The sequence below is a fragment of the Rattus norvegicus genome, chromosome 1 (genome assembly GCF_021556685.1).
Source record: "Rattus norvegicus strain SHRSP/BbbUtx chromosome 1, alternate assembly SHRSP_T2T, whole genome shotgun sequence".
In the NCBI taxonomy this organism is placed as follows: Eukaryota; Metazoa; Chordata; class Mammalia; order Rodentia; family Muridae; genus Rattus; species Rattus norvegicus.
In genome coordinates, this window is record NC_141534.1 from 220,860,593 (window position 1) to 220,879,995 (window position 19,403).

Sequence of the window (19,403 nt, forward strand, 5' to 3'; positions counted from 1 at the left end):
TTTTTAAACCTTATTTGTATCTTGCTTCTCCTTTTGGCATCAGATGTCATGGTTTTACAGGGTTTGTGTGTGTACATCTCTGCATGTGTATGTGTTTCTTGTGATTTCCCTTTTTATTTACTCCATTTTTCCTCTTTGCTTTGTTTTATTCTGGCTTGTTTGTTTGCTTACTGGTCTGTAGGGAGCGGTGTGACAGCTGTATGATAATGAGGTGAATCTGGCGCCCTCCTAACAACAGTACTGAGCATGCGCGGAGTTTTGCACCTGACGTCAGTCTGGCTGGGGCGGTACTATGCTAAATGGGAGTTCATGCCTCGCCAATCTCTGGAGGACAAGTAGCTGGGATGGCAGTGGGGTGACTCGTGCCCCACCAATCCCTGAAAGAAGATTAGCATACTGTTGTGTATATAAGCTCGGCGGGGTAACACTTAAAGCTGTAACACTTGGAGCTGTAACACTTAGGGCTGGCTGCCGCCGCCTCCCTGTATCAACAAAGAAGGTTTCCTGCAGTAAAGGCTGTTGAGAAGAATCCAACCGTGTTGCGTCTTCCTTGCCGGACGAGGTGGGCGCGACACTGGTCTGTTTGTTTTCTAGAGAAAGGCATGGAGTTGAAAGGGAGAGAAAGACATGGAGTTGGAAGAGTGGGGAGGTGAAGAGGGAAAAGAAGCAGTGATTACAATACACCATAGAAAGGCAAATTTTTATTTTCAATAAACTATTTTTAATAAAAAGAAATATGTCTCAAAATATCTCCAAATAAATTAAAAACAAAAATTAGCAGAAATCCAACCCACATCTATTGCATAGGTCTAAAAGAGGACGGCCTATAAAATGACAGAAGGAAGCAGAAGAGGAATCCTGTAGAGATGAAGAGAAAGATGGAGACTCCAATGCCATGGTAGACGTTCATACACTACTGGTGGACTTGAAGCTAAAACCGATGTTGTCATAAATTAGCATGGCCCCAAGAGGTTCTGAGCAGACAAACCAGTGGTCAGGTTTTATGTGTGCTAGAAGCATGACTTTGTTGCAATCCTAAGCATAAATTAATTAATTTGATTCGTTTTATTTAGTTTTAATTCCATGTGGTAGCACCTACCCTTTATCTGTAGTCTTGCTTTCTGTGGTTTTATTATCCACAGTTCACCATGGTTTAAAATGTTTATAGGTAGTTGTAAAAACAAATGTTTGTTAGTTTTATGTTTCTAATCTGTGAAGTGTGGTGAAATTGTACCCTAAGTGAGACAGACAGACAGACAGGCAGACAGATAGGCAGGCATAGTGAAAATTCAAGTTAACCACAGCATATTATAACTGTTCTATGTATGTTAGGAGAAACTCTAGGGTATGTGGTACAGAGCCAGGCAGTTTGAGACACCCACTACTACTTCTCTTTCTTCTTCTTCTTCTTCTTCTTCTTCTTCTTCTTCTTCTTCTTCTTCTTCTTCTTCTTCTTCTTCTTCTTCTTCTTCTTCTTCTTCTTCTTCTTTTTCTTCTTCTTCTCTCCTCCTCCTCCTCCTTCTTCTTCTAGTACTTAGCAACTTTATTAAAAAAAATGAAACAATGAGCAATCCCAAATCCATAAACAACACAGAACTAAATTATGGAAGAGTTATTAGGAGGGACGAAAGATCTACAACAATAACTTATGAAAACAACAATTACAACTATATGTTGTAGTTAAAAAAGCTATGTGAATTTAGTGTGTCTGTCATAGTTCCTCTCTTCCTCCCTGTCAAAATATTGGGTTTTACTGTTTTATATTTTAAAGTATAGGTGACTACAGTTAACTGGAGCCACAGACAGTAAAGTACCACTATACAAAACAACACATTGTGCGGTTTTATTACTACGAAGGTGACAAACTAAGTTATAAAGTAGAGGTAAAAACAGTACTTTGGGGAAAATTAAGTAGAAGTCTAAAGAGGTGTTTGACATTTTTATACTTTGATGTAGGTGGTGGTTAAAGGAGTGTGTGTGTATTTCTTATTTATACGTAATTACATGCATAAGATTCATTTGGCTGAATATCCACTTAAGGTGTGTCCTTTAGTGGGTTTGAGTTCTGTATTAATAATTATGTGGAAATGAGATTGATAAAAATAGTTTCTGATTTTTCTTACAAGTCATATTTTTAGAATTTTATACATAAATAACTTGTATTTATATGATTTGCTCCATTCTGATTTCTCCTGTGCCTCCACCACTACTCTCATCATAAAACCCTCCTAAACTCATATCTTCTTTTATAATTGTATATACATAAATACACACACACACACACACACACCCTACTGAGTCCAGTTGTGTTGCCTGTATGTACATGGTCTTAGGGCTGACCACTGAAGCTTATGTGGCCAATAAAAGGGGCCTTGTCCCTGAAGAAAATGGACTCTCCCTCCCTCAGCAGCCATTGATTGAATGTAGCTCTTATTAGGGGTGGAACCTTGTGAACCTTTCCTCTGGCCATGTTAGAATGTTGACTGGTGTGTTCTTATGGAGGAAACCATATTGTTGAGAGTTCAAGAGTGTAAAATTCCTGTCATGTTGAGAAGAAGCTATCACGAAGCAATCCTTCAGGTCCTCTGGCTCCCACATTTTTCTGCCCTTTCATCCACAATGTTCCCCGAGTCTTGAGTATACTGACTATGTCATAGATCTCCTATTTGGGGCTGAGCATGCCATAGTCACTTAGACCATATACTCTGACCAGTTGTGATTCTCAGTAATTGCCTTCACCTGTGAGAAAAAGTTTATTCGATGAGAGGTGAGAGTTACCCTTATCTCTGACTAAGGATAGGTATTTAGAAGGCTGTTGAGTACTGTATCAATTTAGCAAAATGCTAGCAATGAATTCTCCTTTAAGGTCCATGACCTTTGCACCCAGAGAGAGGGAGAAACAACAAACAACTGTTTTTTAAATGACTCCAGAAAGGGGCTGGGGAAGTGGATCAAGAGTTAAGAGTGATTGCTGCAATTGCAGAAGACCCAAGTAGGATCTCCCCAGGCTGGCATCAGATTAGATCTCAACCCAATGAGGCCCCAAAGCTAGGAACCCATCTGACCATGTTTAGCATCTGGAGTCATGGTAACCATATGAGAATTAGTATGTTAAACCTCTCTGGTGATTATTTGTTATGTAGCAATAAAGAAACACATGGACCACAGAGCAGAAGGCCCTGGTCTTGAGTTCCTTTTATTCTTCAGAGAGTGTTGGACAAAAGTCTACCATTTGCTTAAACAGGGACAGACTCATATCAATCTTCTCACATGCTCCCACTATGGCCTCTGTCTCAGAGCTGGTGTTGAGGAGAGTTTTGTGGTGGGAGGAGAAAGGAAACTCACATATTTTCTCAACACTTTTTTCATTTCATTTGAAATTGAGTCTTTGTGTGGCCCAGACTGGCCTTGAACTTTCAGAAATTCTCCTGCCTCAGCCTTCTGAATGCTGGGATTATAGAGCTCTGCACCAGGCCAGGCTCAATGAGTTTCTTCTAAGGAAATTTTCTAGTAGCATTCTCAAATAATATCCTGCTTCTAATGAAGTCCTTACTTCAGCCTTAATCTCATGGTCTCTTAACCGTTAAACTTTGTTATAGGTGGATACATAAAAATTATCATTTTGATTATTTCTTTTGTGATTATCTTTTTCTTGAGTGAATGGTGTTGCTTTTTATAAATTGCCATCTCCCTGACTACTGAGAACAAGGAATGTTTTACTGCTCCCTCAAGTTACAGAATAGGGGTCAGTACTGTCTGCAGAAAATTTAAAGCAAGCCACCTGCCTTTTAACATTCGTATGTAGGTGAGGGGAAGAGGAGGGGGGGTAAGGGAGGAGGAGGGGGAGGAAGGGAAGGAGGGGGAGGAGAATATTTTTTATTTTAATTGTCTCAGGAGCAGACTCCACCTATTTCTTACTCTGTCTTAGTGTTAGCACACATTTCTGTTGATTATTGCCCTCGAGTCCCAGATGAAATGAACAGAGTCTTTTGCCTGTGTCCCATCTTATCCATATGAACACTCATGTCTTTAGTCTTTCTATTCTCTTTTATGAATAAAGTAGAAATTGCTGCTCTGCCCCAACATGCTTTGCTGCCACCTACTGGATAGTTGATGAGAAAACTACAACATTCATGAGAGTTGCAAAAAAACAAATACTGTCTTGAGCTTTGTGGCACTGCACCCGCAGATTCATATATGGTGGCAACCTATGTGTGCATGTGCATGCACAGTGTATACATGTGGGTATACAAACAGGAAGATGAAATGTCACATGCTCAAGGATATAAACAATTAGTGCACATCCTTTGCATCATGCATTACTAATCCTTATTTGAGCTAATAAGAGGGTATTGGAAAGTTGTGTGAGTGGATTTCAGGAAGAAATCGTAACTATGTATGGCGATGGGGGTGGGGAGAGAAGAGATGGATTTTCCTATGCTATAAAGTGTTGTTCATAGAGCTTGGTATAAGCTTTCTGCATTCTATTCCTTGGAGAACTGCTATGAAGCCATCTGCATTCTGAAGACATAGAGGATGGTACAGAGCAGTTAAGAAAGTTAACCAGGATAAAGCCTTATACATGTATGTGGGTAGAATGGTGTGGCTTCTGGGAGGAGAGGTGTGCATGCACTTGGTTTGTAGGGTTGGACATCATGCTTATCCCCCCAGACTTCACCGTTGACATTAATTCTGCTACCATGGCTGAGGCAGTGGATATCAGATTGCTCCAGTGTTAAACTATTGATCTGAAAAAAAAATGGTAGCAAATATAAGATAAATGAATGGTGGTGTGCCTTAAAATACCAGAAAGAATGGTCACAGAGAAAAGCTCAAATAAGACCCTAGGGGGAACACTTAAGATGTGAAAGTTATCAGGGCAGAGAAACTAGGATGGGGCATGCAACACTGAGCCCTTTGCAAGAAGAAAGCAGGAAGAGGCTGGTGTCCAACTCCCAAAGGAGAAGATGTGATATCCATCACTGCGGGAGGAGTGAGTCAGCTCGTTCTGACTATGGCCTACTATGGCCTGCAATGGCCCATGCATGCATAGCAGGCAATTCCATGGTCACTAACCCTGGAACCTGCCTGAACGGCTGGTGCCAACTGTACTGGACCAACAGTTATGGAGCGAGGGGTATGGCAGAGAGTATAAAGGCATTTCTCACTAACAATACATGAGTCTGTTTCTCCTTCTCACCTGGACCTTGGAATCTGTGTTGTTGACTCTGTGCCTTCTAACCCCTTACTCCCAAGGACCTTCTGGTGGGGGGAGAGAATGTTAGAGCAACATGTCACATGCGTGGTTGGTTTGGGGTCAGTGGTGAAGTCCAGGTACAGATATGGGCTCTTTGTGCCCATTTAGTCATGGCAATTACAGCGCTGTCTTTCAGTTTCTCAACGGGGCATTGGTACCTTGCCTTCAGGTCTGGAGGATGCCCAGGAAAGTGAGGAAGGCTGACTGAGGTGGGAAAACGGAATTATGTATCTGGAGACATTCTGTCAAAAGTATGTCCTAAAGACCTAGACCCAGAGAACTCCAGTGCTTGGATTATCTTAGTAACTGGAATAGGAGAAAATAAAGAAGGATTTAATTTAGTTTTAATTTATGTGTAAATCTATGCATGTGTGTTGGTGGCTAAAGGCCAGAAGGAGGCATCACATTCTTCAGAGCTAGAGTTACAAGAGGTGGTGAGCTGCTTGGTGCTGCTGGCTGGGAACTAACTCTGGTCCTCTGTAATGGGGACAAGAATTTTTAATCACTAAACCATACTCCAAGCTCCTATTTTGGCAGACACCCTGTAGGAGGAACTGCGATTAGCAAGTGAGTGACCTGGAGACAGCAGACCTTTGTGTTATGCACAGCCGAGGTGAATGCACAGCCCTGCAGGGTTCATCCCTGGATTGCTTCTTGCTGCTGTTGTGCCTTCTCATGTTTGTTGTTGCTATATTCTGTTGGGATATTGGGGTCCCATGTCTGCTCCACCACAGGGCATGGCCACTTGGGAAGCAGGATGAAAGGAGCTGACCTGGCTTACCACACACTTTCACAGCATGGGTGTTGGGCTGTAGGGAAGCCCCAGGACACTGATTTGGACATGGGGAAACACAGTCTGAGGCGGGGGACATCCAGAGCTGGCACTGGGTTCTCCAGGCCTGCAAGGAGGCTGGGGCCATCTGTTTTCAGACTCTCAGACACCCAGGCACCACTGGATGCCGTAGAAGAGCTGAGAATGGAGTTGGGGCCACATAGCTGGATCTAGCCTGGTGCAAGGGGGAAAAGGGGACCCCTTTTTTCACAGTTCCTCCTACAGGGTGTCTGCCTAAATAGGAACTTGGAGTATGGTTTAGTGATTAAAAATTCTTGTTCCCATTACAGAGGACCAGAGTTTGTTCCCAGCCAGTAACACCAAGCAGCTCACCACCTCTTGTAACTCTAGCTCTGAAGAATGTGATGTCTCCTTCTGGCCTTTGGCCACCAACACACATGCATAGATTTACACATAAAACTAAATTAAATCCTTCTTGGCTGGTCCCCCAAAGTGGGGGTAAGGGGAGTCCTTGGCTTGACAGTGATGGGCTTGGGCTTGGTGGTGGCTGTGGCTGGGAATGCAGAGAGGCCTTCTACAGGAGAGATTAGAAGGTGGCTCTGTAGGGGAAGGCCTTCCGCATGGCTCCCCACAGCAGATCCCGATGAAGAGGCAGTCCGTGGTTTTTTCTTTTAAATTTTTAATTAGATATATTTCTTTACTTACATTGCAAACATTATTCTCCTTCCCAGTTTTCTGTTCATAAGCCCCCATTCTCTTCCCCTCTCTCATACGGGTATTCGCCTATACATCATCTTTATTGCCCCCCTCATATTACCCTGCACTGGGGGTCCATCGAAATTCCTACTCAATTCTTTATAGAGATAGAAAGAGAAATTTGCAAATTTATCTGGAATAACAAAAAACCCAGGATAGCAAAAACTATACTCAACAGTAAACGAGCTTCTGGGGGAATCACCATCCCTGACTTCAAGCAGTATTACAGAGCAATAGTCATAAAAACCGTATGGTATTGGTACAGAGACAGGCAGATAGACCAGTGGGACAGAATTGAAGACTCAGAAATGAACCCACACACCTATGGTCATTTGATCTTTGACAAAGGAGCTAAAACCACCAATGGAAGAAATATAGCATTTTCAACAAATGGTGCTGGTTCAACTGGAGGTCAACATGTAGAAGAATGCAGATCGATCCATGCTTATTACCCTGTACAAAGCTTAAGTCCAAGTGGATCAAGGACCTCCACATCAAACCAGATACGCTCAAACTAATAGAAGAAAAAGTGGGGAAGAGTCTTGAACACATGGGCACTGCGGAAAATTTCCTGAACAAAACACCAATGGCTCATGCTCTAAGATCAAGAATCGACAAATGGGATCTCATAAAACTGCAAACCTTCTGTAAGGCAAAAGACACTGTCATTAGGACAAACCAGCAACCAACAGATTGGGAAAGGATCTTTACCAATCCTACAACAGATAGAGGGCTTATATCCAAAATATACAAAGAACTCAAGAAGTTAGACTCCAAAGAACCAAATAACCCTATTAAAAAATGGGGTACAGAGCTAAATAAAACATTCTCAGCTGAGGATTATCAAATGGCCAAAAAGCACCTAAAGAAATGTTCAACATCCTTAGTCATCAGGGAAATGTAAATCAAAACAACCCTGAGATTCCACCTCACACCAGTCAGAATGACTAAGATCAAAAACTCAGGTGACAGCAGATGCTGGCAAGGATGTGGAGAAAGAGGAACACTCCTCCATTGTTGGTGGGATTGGAAACTGGTACAACCACTCTGGAAATCAGTCTGGAGGTTCCTCAGAAAATTGGACATTCCACTACCTGAGGACCCAGCTATACCTCTCTTGGGCATAAACCCAAAAGATGCTCCAACATATAACAAAGAACATGCTCCACTATGTTCATAGCAGCCTTATTTATAATAGCCAGAAGCTGTAAAGAACCCAGATGCCCTCAACAGAGGAACGGATTAAAAAAAATGTGGTACATTTACACAATGTAGTACTACTCAGCTATCAAAAACAATGACTTTATGAAATTCATAGGCAAATGGAATGAACTAGAAAGTATCATCCTGAGTGAGGTTACTCAATCACAGAAAAACACACTTGGTATGCACTCATTGATAAGTGGATATTAGCCAAAAAGCTTGAATTACCCAAGATGCAATCCACAGACCACAGAAAGCTCAAGAAGAAGGATGACCAAAATGAAGATGCTCCCTGATCTTGATTCAACTTGGTAAGTGGTATCTGTCTAGAAAATCATCCATTTTGTTAAGATTTTTCAATTTTGTGGAGTATATGGTTTTGAAGTATGACCTAATAATTCTTTGATTTTTCCTCCATGTCTGTTGTTATGTCTCCCTTTTCCTTTCTGATTTTATTTATTTGAAAAAGTCTGTGTGTCTTTGGGTTAGTGTGGCAAAGGGTTTGTCTGTCTTGTTGATTTTCTCAAAGAACCAGCTCTTTTTTTTCATTGATAGTCTGTATTGTTTTCTTTGTTTCATATTGATTGATTTCAGCCCTGATTTTGAGACACTTTGTAAATTCTGTTCCATTTTTAATTTAAAAATGTACTTGCTAAGGATTTTATGTAACATTATATATCAATTCTATCTTCCTCTCCCCAAACATCATTGGTGTCCCCCACTCACTCTTCAATTCATGACCTCTTTCTCAATTAGTATTATAGCACACACCACACAGACACACACACACACACACACACACACACACACACACACACACCACACCACACACACACACACCACACACACCACACACACACACACACACACACACACACACACACACCCTATAGTATAGATATGTGTATGTGTTTGGATAACCTATCAACCTATCAGGAAACTTGTCCCTGTAACAAACTGAATCTCACCCCCGCCCCCTGTCTCCCTCTTTCTCTCTCTGTCTCCTATCCTCTTCTCTCTCAGCAGCCATTGACAGCCTATAGCCCTTTATCTAAGGATGACATCTTGTGAAGTTTCCCCTATCCACTTAGTTGTGCCAGCTGATGGTGTCCTGTTGCTCTTGTTCAGGCACTTGTAACACTGAATTTTCATGGGTGTAGTTTTTCCTGTCATGTCTAGAAACTATCTAGCAGAAAGTGTCTTGATCCTCTGGGACTTCCAATCTTTTTGTCCCCTCTTACATAAGCTCCTGGAGCCTTCAGCGCAGGGATTGGGTTATAGATATATCGATTTGGGTTTAGACTTTACACCAGCTGTTCTCTGCATTTTTACCAGCTGTAGATTTCTGTAATAGTCTCCTTATCCTGCAAACAACAAAAATGCCTCTCTGATGAGGGACGAGAGCTATACTCACTTGGGAGCATAAGAACGTGTATTTAGAATACAGACAAGAATAATACTGATTTAAAAATTAAAACACGCAGTTCTGTTAGCTCCTTTCAAAGTTGCTTTACTATATGCTTAAAAAGGATAATCGGCAGCCAGAGGTCAGGGGCCTGGTCCACTTCCACTACAGTGGACAAGTAAGTGGAGGAGAGATGGTAAAGCAAGAGCAGCTGAGCAGTCTGCAAACTCCAAGAGTTGTAATTGGAGACATGAAGGCCTTGAGGAAGAGTCTGAGGTGACTGACCTGTGCTTCCACATGACACCGTTGTGATGTCTGAGCTCATGCTGCTGGCAAGGGCATGTCTGGGTCCATGGCCCTACCACAGCAGAGCTCTGGGTCAATGTCCATGGCCTGTGTTACCACCAAAGGCCATGTGGACATTATTGGTCTGGGCTGCCACCTGGGGCCACATTAGTGTTTGAAAGTCCTGTTGAGCTGGCCCTGCCCTTTACTGGACACCACACAGTGGTGCCAGTTGTGGCATGGGTGCAGGAGAGCTGGCCCCATCCATCACTTGGGCAATGTTGGAGATCTAGCTCTCATGCCATGAGCATGGGAGACCTGGCCCCACCCTGTGCCAGTTCTGGTACTCAGAGGAGCTGGCCCTAGTAGTGTGGGTGCAGGACAGCTGGTGATCTGACCAGCTCAGCTACCTTTCTAGGCCCAGATCCCAGGATTTAATCTAGCCCACACCAACAACTACCCAACCTATGAAGTGCTGGAGCATGTGAAGTGGCTAGTCCAGTCAAGCAAAGGCTCTGGGATCCTCATAACTCAAGGCAAGAGCAGGGTATCAGAGAGGAGTTTTGCTGAGTGACAGTTATTGTTGGTGTAGAAAAAGTCAGTTCTAGAAACAGACCACAGCAATGAGCAGTTTCAAGTAAAGCTGTTTGGGCAAAAGGGTATACAGTATGACACACTGAACCTTCCATAGCAAGATTCTTTGTAATTTGTTTTATTTTGTTTGTACTTTTTTCCAGGAGGAGTTTGCAAGGGCAGAGGATGGATATGGAAGGACTGGAGAATGAGTAGGATTGGGTTGCATGATGTGAAAGTCACAAAGAATCAATAAAAATTATGGAAAAATGTTAATCATCTTTATTACTACTAACAGACATATTAATCTTTATTATTACACAGGATAATTAATGCTGTCAGTTGTCTTATAGAACATTTTATATGATTTACACTGTATTAGTCAGTGCTTTTGAGAGAACCCAACTTGATGGAATAAATCCCTATATATGAATGTGTGTGTGTGTGTGTGTGTGTGTGTGTGTGTGTGTGTGTGTGTGTGTTAAGGGTTTGGTTTTTTTTTAAGGTTGAGTTAGGGTAATCCAACCTTTGCCCTTAAGGAAATGTTCTCAAGGAAACTTGGTTGTCCTCCTAGGAACATGTGCTGTACTGATGAACTTAGCACTTCATGGGTAGTCTCCTTTTCTTTCTTATGAAAAGCTAAAGTCATGAGGAAGCTCCTTGAGAAGTTTAATAACACACACACTTGTACACGCACTCATTCAAACACAAACACAGACACTCATACACACACACTCATACACAAACACACACACAAACTCATACATAGTCATACACATCGAAACACACACTCATACACACAAAGCACACACATACCCACTCATACACACACTCATACACAAACACACACATACTCATACACACAAATCACATACATATTCATACACACAGAAACACACACACACACACACACACACACCTCATATGTAGAGGTTCTTGGACTAGGATGTACCTGAGAGATATGAAGCAAATGTTATAAATATAGAACAGTGGCTGGGAGGAAGGAGAGGAGTGAGATCTTCACATGTAGTTTCTTATACTATATATGAGACATTATGATCTGAGGAAGGAAAGTGGCTTGTGAGCCAGGAGGACAATGAGTGTTTGTTAGCAATCAACTGTACCTGCCTCTTTTTCTATTTTTGGCTTCCTTTCCTTGATATCCAATATCAACATGATATATTTAATTGAACCACAAGAGGGAGGTGGTGGGCAAGAATACATGCTCAGAATTCTCTTACTGGTGCACTGGAAGGTTACCTTAAGATGAAGAAAAATACGCAACCCTGTATCTGGGCAGTGACATTCTCATATTTGGGGAAATATGACAGATATATTAATTCATTATACTGAAACTCAGTCTTAAAGATACCATGCTCACATTAAGATGTACTTGTAAACGCAAATCACTCAATTAAGTAATGGGCTACAGAGATAAACATAATTTTCGATAGAGGAATCTCTAATGGCTAGGAAGCACTTAAAGAAGTGTTCAACATCTTTAATAATCAGAAACACACAAAGCAAAATGACTCTTGAGACTCCATCTTACGACCATCAGAATGGCTAAAATAAACTCAAGGGGCATCACACGATGGCGAGGATGTGGAGCAAGGGGAGCAGAGCACTCCTCCATTGCTGGTGAGAGTTCAAACTTGTACAGCCGCTTTGGAAATCAGTTTGACTATTTCTCAGAATATTGGGACTATTCTACCCCAAGACATACCTATACCACTCCTGAGCATACACACATTATATGTCACCCTATACCACGAGGACATTTGCTCAGCTAGGTTCGTAGCAGCTTTATTTGTAATAGCCAGGAACTGGGAACAATCTAGATGTCCCACAACTGAAGAATGAATAAAAATGTGTGGCACATTTACACAAGGGAATACCTATCATCTATTAAAAACAAGGACAAATGGATGGGACTAAGAAATATTATCCTGAGTGAAGTAATTAAGACCCAGAAAGACATATATTGTATGTACTCACAAGTGAACATTAGTTATAAAATACAGGAAAACCATGTTACAATCCACAGATCCACCCCCCAAAAATGGGTAATAAGAGGAGCAGCAAGGAAGGATGTGTGATTTCACTCAGAAGGGTAAACAAAATAGTTATTGGAGGTAGATATAGAGAGAGGACGTGAGTGGGAAAGGAGAAACACAGGGAGAACAATAGGGTGTGAGGAGATAGGGTAGGGAAGGACTGGGAGTGAGAATGGAAATTGGTGGGAGATATCTCTAGGACTAGCTGGAGGCCTGGAATGGGAGAGGCTTATGGGGAATCTATGGGGGGTGCTTAGCTGAGATTCCTACTAATGTGGGGACATAGAGACTGAAGTTTCCACTGCCTGTAGCGAGGCAGGACTTCCAGTGGAGAGAAGGGGACATCAACCTGCCCACAAAACCTTCAACCCAAAATCTGCCCTATCTACAAGATGTGCAGGGATAAAGATGGTTAGAGTCTGAGGGAACAATCAATCAATGTCTTCCCAACTTGGGACTGAGGGTGATGACACTATTAATGATATTCTGCTATGCTTGCAGACAGGAACCTAACATAACTGTCCTCTGAGAGGCTTCATCCAGCAGCGGATGGAAACTGGGGCAGGGTCCCACACCCGAACATCAGGCAGAACTCAAGGATTCTTGTTGAAAAGTTGGGGATAGAGTTGAGCATGCCAGAGGGGTCAAGAACACCACTAGAAGACCTATAGAGCCAACTAACCTGGGCCCACGGGGGCTCACAGAGACTGAACCACTAACCAGAGTATGCAGGGACTGGACCTAGGCCCCTACACATTTGGAGCTTATGTGCAGCTTGGTCTTCATGTGAGTCCTCTACAATTGGAACAGGACTGTCTCTGACTCCGTTGCCTGCCATTGGATCCCCTTCCCCTAACTGGAATACCTGGTTGGGCCTCAGTGGTAGAGGAAGAGCTTAGTAATACTGGGGCTAGATGTCACAGGGCAGGGTTGTACCCAAGAGGGTGGGGCTTTCCTTTTTCTGAGGAAAAGGGGAGGAGGGAGTGGGGGAATGATGTGAAAGGAGGAATTGGGGCAAAATGAGAGAGGGGGACTGTGATCAGGATGTAAAGTGAACAAACAAATTAATCAAAAAAATGTGCTTGTAAGAACATGAGAATAATTAACCACTTAAGCATGATAGTGACAAATGTTACGGCGTCTAATATCAAAGAGTGGTTTTGGTTTCTTCCACCTTTGTCCTACCCTGTACTTTTGGTAGAGATAAGGGCATCTTCTAGATTTTGTCTTTTACTTACTCACGTTTCCTTTCCCTTCCATAATGTTCTTATGGCATAGGTGCTAGCAACTGACCTCAGGTACTTGGTAAGAGCAGCAACTGCCCTTAACCACTGAGCGATCTCTCTAGTTCTAAATGTATTTGATCATATCCACTCCCAACCCCATCCCTCCATGCCATCCCCACGTCCTCCCCAACACATATCCCTTTCAATTTCATGTATTTTTAATCTATTGTTTAATATTGGAAAAAATTACCTCATAGCACTATGAAAGCTAGCCAATAGGGATGAAGCTTCCAGGTCACTAGCAGCTCGATTCAGTTATGTTCTATGACTCCTGTGCTGTGTCTTCAGTGTCAGGGTCTTACTCTCAAGTGTCAAAGTGTAATCAAGAGCAATGGCAATGGCCTGCTGACATCCTAAAGGTGTAGAGTCATCTACTGGGGCATGAACAACTGTCAGTGGACACTCACCAAAGGAAAGTCACTGTCCTTCCCCAGCTATGAATTAGCCATGGCTCCTCAGCTAGGGATGGGGCATCAGCGCCTCTCTACTGTGTGCTAGAAATCTTATCCTGCTTGGTGTCTTGCAAGTCCTAAGCACATAACTACAGATTCTGTGACTGAGTATGTGTAAAGCTGTGTGCTGTCCAGAGCACTGCATTCCACAGCACTCCCTGTTTCTTCCCCTGAGGTTTCAGACATGTCATCCAGGCTATCAAATCCGTGGGCCAAGCACATGCTGGGAAAGTCTGAGGACTGAATTTGGATCCCCAGAACCTGTACAAAATTGGATGTGACCCCTCTGCAATTTCAGTGCTTCCTGCCATGAGATAGGATGTGGGGGTAGAAGTCAAGGAGACTTGTGGGGTCAACTAGCCTGAAATCTAGAGCAGGAGACAGGAAATCCTGTGCCAAGAAAAGTAGAAAGTGAGGATTCATGTTTGAGGTTGTCCTTTGATCCTCACACATGTTGTGGTATGCACATGTACATATGTATGAACATGAACACAGACATGCACCACACATATATGCAAAGATAAAAAGAAAAAGAAATTTCTAGTAGTTAAATTCATTATGTAAGTTTAATTTTAAAAAACTCTGTAAAGTAAATTAAACATTATGAGTTGATCTTTAAAATGGGTAAAATACTTCCATGAATAATAGAATCATATTTGAACTTTCCCACAAATTTAGAATGTAACTTGAGTTTAAAATATTAGGCTTGACCAATGAGTAATTGTTGATTACCTACTAGAACACACATTTCTAATGGTTAGGTCATATTCAGAGAAGTCACTCAAGGGCAGCAAATTCCATTTTTCTGTAGACAGAGAAGAAGAAAGAATGTTTGGAGTTTCAGTCTCACATTTGTAACAAAAACTTTGAAGACTACAGATGGGGACCCACTTTGGGATGTGGCATACAAATATGTATATATCAGTATCTGCACGAATAATAGCTTTTAATGTATGTTGTGTTTTGGACACTATACTGCACATTTTATTGTACAATTCCATGCCAAGCAATCAGTACAAGCTCCCATCACTGTGTCAGCAAAGACTCTAGACCTTCAAAAGTGTCAGATACCAAAGCCAGGGTTGAGAAATAAACGTCTTTGGAAGAGCATAGTCAGGAGCCTAAGCACTTGGTTTTCCTCATCTCACTTTGACTTCCCTTTCCTGACCACAGAATTGGGTGGCTCCAATCTGCCACTTCATATCCAATTCTTTTCTAGGAACTGAGAGGACTCTGAAGGCCACCTGCTGTGCCTGCCACTTAGGGCTTGGACTGGTGGGCACCACCCAGTGAGCCTTTGCTCAGTGCTTTGAACATTTGCTCAGTTCCTTTAATCATCTCCATACTTTATCAGACAGATGTCTATGAAATGTCAACTTTTTTCTTTTGATGTGGCACAGCTATACCAGTTGCTTTTTTTTTTTAATCTTCTTAGCTTTGATTTATGTAGTTTCTCTGCTTTATAAGAAACCTGGAAATACATCTCCACAAGAGGTTTTGTTGTTGTTTTTCTGGTTCTGCCATGTTTACTTCAGGCACTTTTATTATGCACATTTCACATTCTTTCCTAATGTGTTCCTTTGAGATGCCTTATCAATATTTTGGTATTTAAACAAGATTCTCTATTCAATTCTTAAACAGCCAAATGCACACTTAATTTAAACACACACAATTTCTTTATAAAATGTTTTACTAGTTAACTTGCTGAATTTCTAATAGCTTTAATTAGTATTCATTTACTCATTTTTAGAGGTTTGTCATGTATGCTTTATTCATGTTTAAGTAATAGTAATTTTAAGCACTTAGTTCAAATCTTTTAATATTTGCAGAATAGTATCACAGGGTATCTCCATTCATATATGGAGTTTAATTTTAATAAAGCACATCTACTATTTCCCTTTTATTATTTAATTATAATATAGATTTTCAGATCAAGACATAGGCCAACACAGTATGATTAATGTTATTCTTCATCTATGTTTATATGAAGATTTAATTTAGAATAATAGTGAATTTTATTATTATTATTTTTTATTATTAGTCTTTAAATTTCTTTTACAGTCCTGTATTTATCCCTCTCCCAGTCATCCCTCTGAGAGTTCCTTATCCCATTCCTCCTCCTTTGCCTTCAAGAGGATATCCTTCAGTCCCATACCACCAGACCTGTCCCCTCCCTGGGGCCTCAAGCCTCTCCTCTTCATGGTTAGGTGCTTCTTCTCTCATGGAGGACAGAGCAGACAGTCCTCTGCTGTATAGGTGTCAGGGGCCTCATTTCTGCTAGTGTATGTTGCCTGGTTGGTGGCTCTGTGTTTGAGAGATCTCTGGAGTCCAGGTTAGTTGAAACTGCTGGTCCTTCTATGGGTTTACCCTCCTCCTCAGCTTCTTCCAGCCTTTCCCTCACTCGACCACAGGGGTTCCCTGCTTCTGTCCATTGATTGGGTATAAGCGTCTGTATCTGGCTCTTACAGCCCCTTGTCGGGCCTCTCAGAGGGCAGCCATGCTAAACTTCTGTCTGTAAGCACACCACAGCATCAGTAATACTGTCAGGTCTTGGGGTTTCCCCTTTAGCTGGATCCCAATTTGGGTCTGTCCCTGGACCTCCTCTCCCTGAGGCTCTTCTCCATTTTTGTCCCTGTAGTCCTTTTAAACAGGGGCAATTCTGGGTCAGAGTTTTTCACTGTGGGATGGCAACTCCATCCCTCCACTTGATGCGCAATTTTTCTACCGGTGGTGAACTCTACAAGTTCGCTCTCCCCACTGTTGGTTATTTCATCTAAGGTTCCTCCCTCTGGGTCCTGAGCAACTCTCACCTTTCAGGTCTCTGGTACATTCTAGAGGGTCCCCCTACCTCTTACCTCCAGAGGCTGCCGTCTCCATTCTTTTTACTGGCACTCAGGGTTTCACTACAGATTCCCCTCTCTCCCCAATTCGTGATCATGTCCCCTTTTCCCTTCCCTGTCCTTTCTACTACACAGGTCCCTCCCTACTTTTGCTCTCCCACTCCCATGATTAGAAAGCAATAGTGAGAGTTTAATTAGCATTGTAAATAAGAATATCAAGTTACATGTAATTTTTCCTTAATTTCTTTTTAAAGGATTTATTTTATTTTATTTTATTTTATTTTTTGTGTGTATGTGTGTGCACATACATGTCTGTAGAAGGCAGAGACAGATATGGGTCTACTGACAGCTACTGAGAACTGAACTCTGGTCTTCTGCAAGAGCAGCAAACGAACTCAACCACTGAGTTTACCTCTCAATAATAGCTTTCATTTTATAAATTTCAATTATAGTTTCATATTGCAAGTATTTGTACATTTACAGTTGTCCACTTATCAGTATGACAAATAACTGTGACAATTAATTTATAAAGAAAGAAATTTCACATTCATTCACTTCCCTAATAGGGAGACAGTGAGCAGCCTTGTCTAGTCCCTGATTTTAGTAGGATTGCTTCAAGTTTATCTCCATTTAGTTTGATGTTAGCTATGGGTTTTCTGTATATTGTTTTTACTATGTTGAGGTCTAGGCCTTAAATTCCTGATCTTTCCAAGACTTTTAACATGAAGGTGTGTTGAATTTTGGCAATTGCTTTTCCAGCATGTAATGAGATGATCATGTGATTTTTTTTGAGTTTGTTTATATAGTGGATAATGTTGATGAATTTCCATATATATTGAACCATCCCTGCATCCCTGGGATGAAGTCTAATTTGATCATGGTGAATGATTGTTTTGATGAATTCTTGGATTCAGTTTGTGAGAATTTTCTTGAGTATTTTTGCACGGATATTCATAAGGAAAATTGCTCTGAAGTTCTCTTTCTTTGTAGGGTCTTTGTGTTGTTTAGGTATAAGCATAATTGTGGTTTTAAAGAACGAATTGGGTAGTGTTCCTTCTGTTTCTATTTCTGTTTCTGTTTCTATAGTTTGAAGAGTATTGGTATTAGATCTTCTTTGAAGGTCTGATAGAATTCTGAACTAAAACCATCAGGGCCTGGACTTTTTTTGGTTGGGAGACTTTTAATGACTGCTTTCATTTCATTAGGAATTATGGGACTGTTTAGATGGTTTATCTGTTCATGATTTAATTTTGGTACTTGGTATCTGTCTAGAAAATTGTCAATTTCATCCAGATTTTCCAGTTTTGTTGAATATTGTCTTTTGCAGTTGGTTGTGATAATTTTTTGAATTTCTTCAGTTTCTGTTGCTATGTCTCCCTTTTCATTTCTGATTTTGTTAATTTGGATACTGTCGCTGTGCTCTCTGGTTAGTCTGGCTAAGGGTTTATCTGCCTTGTTGATTTTGTCAAAGAACCAGCTCCTGGTTTTCTTGATTCTTTGTGTAGTTCTCTTTGTTTCTACTTGGTTGATTTCAGTCTTGAGTTTGACTATTTCCTGATGTCTACTCCTCTTGGGTATGTTTACTTCTTTTTGTTCTAGAGCTTTTCGGTGTGCTGTTAAGCTGCCAATGTATGCTCTCTCCTGTTTCTTTGTGGAGGCACTCAGAGCTATGAGTTTTACTCTTAGCACTGCTTTCATTGTGTACCATAAGTTTGGATATGTTGTGCCTTCATTTTCATTAAATTATAAAACATCTTTAATTTCTTTATTTATTTCTTCCCTGACCAGGTAATCTTGAGTATTGTTCAGCTTCCATGTTTATGTGGGTTTTCTGATGTTTTTGTTATTGCAGACCAGTCTTAGTCCATGGTAATTTGATCAGATGCATAGGATTATTTCAATTTTCTTATATCTGTTTAGGTTTGTATTGTGACTGATTATGTGGTCAATTTTGGAAAAGGTACCATGAGGTACTGAGAAGAAGGTATATTTTTTTGTTTTAGGATGAAATGTTCTATAGATATATGTTAAGTCCATTTGGTTCACAACTTCTGTTAGTTTCACCATATCTCTGTTTAGTTTCTCTTTCAATGATCTGTTCATTGGTGAGAGTCGGGCGTTGAAGTCTCCCACAATTATTGTGTGAGGTTTAATGTGTGCTTTGGGTTTTAATAAGGTTTGTTTTATGAATGTGGGTACCTTAGCATTTGCAATATAGATGTTCAGATTTAAGAATTCATCTTGGTGGATTTTTCCTTTGATGAGTATAAAGTGTCCTTCCTCATCTTTTTTGATAACTTTTGGTTGAAATTCGATTTTATTCAATATTAAAATGGCTCTTCATCGCCTGGGAGAGCTGGGCCTGGTGACATGTGTAGAGGAGAGCTGGATCTACCCTGTTCCAGATCTGGCCCTGCCCCTCACCTGTGTACCCCAAGAGAGCTGGCCCTAGTAGTGTGGGTGCAGGAGAGTTGGTGTCTGAGAAGCACAGCTACC

The 19,403-nt window shown here is 41.3% G+C and overlaps 1 long non-coding RNA gene across 2 annotated transcripts in view; it reads left to right on the plus strand.

Moving 5' to 3' along the window:
• The window catches only part of LOC120093141 (uncharacterized), an 87,630-nt gene extending 77,082 nt beyond the window's left edge, over nt 1-10,548 (plus strand). For both annotated transcript variants that reach the window (XR_015652988.1, XR_015652991.1), the window contains one exon: nt 10,437-10,548. This is a non-coding gene — a long non-coding RNA (uncharacterized LOC120093141). The remainder of the gene's footprint in view (nt 1-10,436) is intronic.
• Nucleotides 10,549-19,403: the final 8,855 nt, after the last annotated feature.